Here is a 4,574-nt window from a genome sequence, read left to right as displayed (position 1 = left end):
GTCGTAAATCTAAGCGTCCAGTTGCTGGACCTGGGTCTCACAACCATGCTAACATGTCCAGAGTGCATTGCACAGACCTTCTTTCTGACTCGGATTTGTGGCGTGAGCTGCATTCACACTGCAAAGTGACCGGGCTTGGACCTGGATCTCAGCAGGTCACAGGCTCTGACCTCCCTCTAGCTGGGTCCTAGGACCCAGGTCCTGAGTGCTTGCAGACCCAAGTCAGACTGATTTGTATGCAGATGGAACGGGGTTTGGGCTCAAACCCGAGTCAGTGCCCGGGCTTGCTGTGCAGTGTAGCCACATTGTATAAATCCATAGGACAACACATATACCTTCTCTGCAGACAGACATTGTGGCCAGTTTCCCCAGTAAGCTCCATCTGCTTTGCATCACTGAAGCATCTGTAAGCCTGTTTCGCTGGCCATTTAAACAGGCTTTCGGCTGCTTGCAGCACAAAGCAACAGGAATGTACTGGTGATTCTGGCCTCCCATACCAAAAGGTACTGAAAGGGTTAATACTTTTAGCCCTTTATTAAGGCACCTGAAACCATTCTTAGGGTGCCCGCTCAGGGCCTGAACCAAAGCCTGCTGACATCAATGGGAAGACTCCCAGTGGGCTTTGGGCTAGGCCCTAGAGCTGCAGTGTCAGATGTAGGGGTGCAGGAAGAGTCAGTTTGACAGTTGCCTTCAGTGTCACTGGGAACTGCGTGGCTCCTTCCCCATGCACAGCTTTCAATAGGTAGCCGTCCTCACAGAACACCTTAATGGCATAATCCATTTACATGGATTCAATTGCATAGTTCAGAACAATAGTTTGTGAGTATACAGCACCTCCCATCATCCAAGGATCTCAACGTGCTTCACAAACATTCATTAAGACTCAGAACATGACGTCAGGAAGTATTTGTTCTGCCTGTTTTACAGACAGGAAAGTAAGGACTAAAGAGAGTAAGGGACTGACAAGAGTCAGTGATAGAACCAAACCCAGAAATCTACCAGTTCTGTGCTCCAGCCCAATGGTCTCGCCACTAGCCCACCCAGCTTCAAGTTCTGCTTGCTTTATTCATGCAAGTGGGCTCATTGGGCCAGATCTTGGATCCCCTACATCCTTCCCTATATTTTTCTAACCATTGCTTCATTAAATGACAGCCTCCCCCCCCGCCCGAGTTTCCTTTTTATTAACATCAATAAGAAATGGCTTCCCAAATGCCCTCTCTAACGTGATAGGGAAAGAATTAACAAAGTATTAGGACTTTCCACTGAGACTGTAGGTTACAATGAACACTTAAACTTGTGTTGACTCCTCATGCAGCCAGATTACTTGGTCATTTATTTCCTAGGATGAAGACATATGTCTATTTCTGAACCACTTCAGTGTTTTAAGCAGGTCAGTAACTTGGATAGAAAATAACAATGAACAGAAGTAATAGACCAGAAAACAATTCTTTTCTTACAATGTCTTATTTTCATTCACCAAGGACTATACAAAAAGGAATAGCATTCAGAGCTTGTCAGGAATGTTTTTTACTCGGTGTTTTTCATCAGAACATGCTGATTTCTCAAAAACCAAAATTTATCATGCAAAAGGATCTGTTTTGATTAATTTCTTGACTTGACTTTTTTTTGAAAATGTTCAAAATGTTTCATTTTAACATTTTTTGAAATGAAAAGTTCTGATTCCGAAACAACTTTTCATGTCACAATTTCAGCTAGCGATAGTTCAAAAAATTAAGGGTCAAACTGAATAAAACACTTTGAAATGATCAAAGTGAAACATTTTGATTGGCCCAAACTGATTTTTTTTTTTCAAATTTTCAGTTCAGGAAATTTTTGAGATTTTGACTTCTCATCCTGAGTCAGGATGGGGGGGAAATTTTAAAATATTGAAATATTTTTATGGAATGGGGAAAACATTTTGTTCCCACTTCCAAGAACCATGGCCAGAGGGGCAGGAGTTCACCCCTTACTCCTTGAGGGGAAGGCAGAAAAATAAACAGCGGTGGGCATGGGGAAGATGACAGGAGTATTTTATTTATAGACAAAGCACTTTGTTGGTGCTTCCTAAATATTACAGGAGTTGGGTAGGTGAGGTTGTGGGGCCTGCATTGTGTAGGAGGTCAGACTAGATGATCGTGATGGTCCCTTCTGGCCTTAAAGTCTATGAGTCTACACCCATTGGGAACTGACAGTCAGCTTAGGACAGTATACTAGCTGCAGTTGTTCCCTGACTTCAAGCTTTTCCAGGTAGCACAGCAGGAGATGGACAGAGAGGGAGAGTTGTGCTTTGATCCTTAAGATCTTGAGATGCCTCTAGCTGTGCTCAGAGGAGGTGTCTTGGATTCTTTATGTGCCCATGGCCGTCAATCAGATCACAGCCCCTTTGTGGCAAACACACAGTAAAGACAGCTCGGTCTGAGGTCCTGACCCTGGCCACGCAATGCCGCGGTGAACTCGCTGCAGCTCCACACAGATGCAGGGTTCTGGACACACACAGCTGCTTGTAGGGTAAGGGCCCAAGTTACGACAAGACACACCCAGACAAAGTCAAAAGCAATCGAGCAAGCGTAGCAAACAATGTGAGGGAATGAGGTGATGGGACAACAGATAAGGTGACCAAAGGGTGCATAGCGGATGAATATACACCGTAGATGGGTCTGAGTCGTCTTACAAGCTCAAATAAATTATGAGATGCAAACGAATGCACAAAATACTCTGTGCGATCCCCACTGTCCATTACTGAGCCATTAGCAGTTGTCACCTCCAATAGACTTCGTGACACACAAGTAGGCCGTGAGGAGAAGGAGGCCTGGGGTGGCAGTTCTGAGGGCTAGTTGGGACAGGAGCTCTCTGCACCGGGGAAGCATGGGAGAAGTGGACAGACAGGCCGACAAGGCAGGCATCGTCGGCAGACTGGAATCAGCAGACCTAGACAAAAAGAAGCGCAGGTAAGGAGCCGAGCCATGAAAGACATTAACAGTGAGAACAAGACGTTTAACCGACTGCAGGGAAGCAGGGTGATGTGGCCATAGCTAGAAGGTCAGAAGACAATCCCAGCCGTCGGACGGGAGCGGCTTGATCTGGCTGTCAGGGAGGCCAGGATAGGAGGTTGCAGGATCGAGGCCAGAGATGACGAGGGCTCAGAGAGTTTTTATGGTCCTTGGTGCCTTCAAAATACGTAGCTTTTGGTGCAGGGCTCAGTCATCTCCAGGGCAGAGTACTCTCAAAACTCTGGGCCCAGGGCATTCACTCCCACAAACACCCCTGATGGAGGGAGCAAATGCCATGGATCTCCTCAGTGGCCGCACTGCCAGGACTTCCAAAGCCAGCAGCTACTCCGCGGCTTTCCGGATGGATGGGCAGCAGAAACTTATTAGCCCTGGCTGTGTTACATCTCGGCCGTGAGCAATGCAAATGGATGGGACAATGCTGGCCTGCGCACTGCCACCTTTGCCCCCTCACCGCCTGCCTCTACCCCAGCCAGCTCCTCGGACCCACGTCACAGATGCAGTTACCAGCTCAAGACATGTGTCACTCTGGTGGTATGGCTTGCAGACCTTTCACTGTCCTTATCTGCCCTGTAGTGTTGCTGCCGCGCAAGCACCCCTTTCTGGCCAGGGATGCCTCTGCCGTGTCTTGCCTCTAGCAGCCCCTTATGGGCCCCTTAAGCACTCCAGAGAGTCTTGTACCCAAAGCTGCCAGTTCTCAGCCCTCTGGCTCCTTTGCTTGCCTTCCTGCTCCTGCTTCTTCCTCCTCTCAACCAGCCACACACCTGCCGCATCCTCCTGCCGCTTATATTAAATCACCTGCATCCACTCAGGCGAGGCTCCTCTTGTACTCAGGCCTGGCTTAGCCCCAGACTCTCGAACCCAGGCAAGCCGCCCTGTTACATGCCCACAGAGGAGGCGCTCGTGTGTGCACCAGTGTGTGGTTTCACAGGTAAGTTTAGGTCTCAGGTTTAGTTGCAGCTCCAAAAAGGCAACTATTCACTCACTGTTTACAGTGATGCCAACTCCCGAGATTTTTTTATCATGGGACTTGCAATATTTCATGTTTTTCTTAAAGCCCCAGTTTTTGGAATCCAGAGATCGCACGAGTGTCTTGGCTTTCATCAAAAATAGTTTTTCACCCTATTGGCTGAGGAGAAAAGCTTGAAATATAACCCAAGTGCACTGTAACAGCTCAGAAACCAGACCGGTAAATAAAAAGAAATGTGTATATATATAATATATATTATGATCATGATCTCATGATTTGGGGGGACCTGACTCATGACTTTTGAATAACTAAGGTGTGGTTGGACAATGCGGATCATGGATCCATTCCCACTGATGCTGGTCAAAACACTTTCAAGGGAACCTTTTTTCCATTGGAAAATGCAGTTTTGTCAAAGTCCAGCTGTTTTGCGGGAATGTGTCAATTCTGAAAACACTTTTGATGCATAAAAAATCAAAATGAACTGTTTTGACTTTCTTGTTTTGTTCGATAATGTTAAAGTGTTTCATTTTGATAGAGTCAAAACACAACGTTTTGAATCTCCTCATTTTGATTCGTTTAGTTTTGATTTTTATATT

The sequence above is a fragment of the Emys orbicularis genome, chromosome 11, assembly GCF_028017835.1.
Source record: "Emys orbicularis isolate rEmyOrb1 chromosome 11, rEmyOrb1.hap1, whole genome shotgun sequence".
Classification (NCBI taxonomy): Eukaryota; Metazoa; Chordata; order Testudines; family Emydidae; genus Emys; species Emys orbicularis.
Note: the sequence above shows the minus strand (reverse complement) of the source record.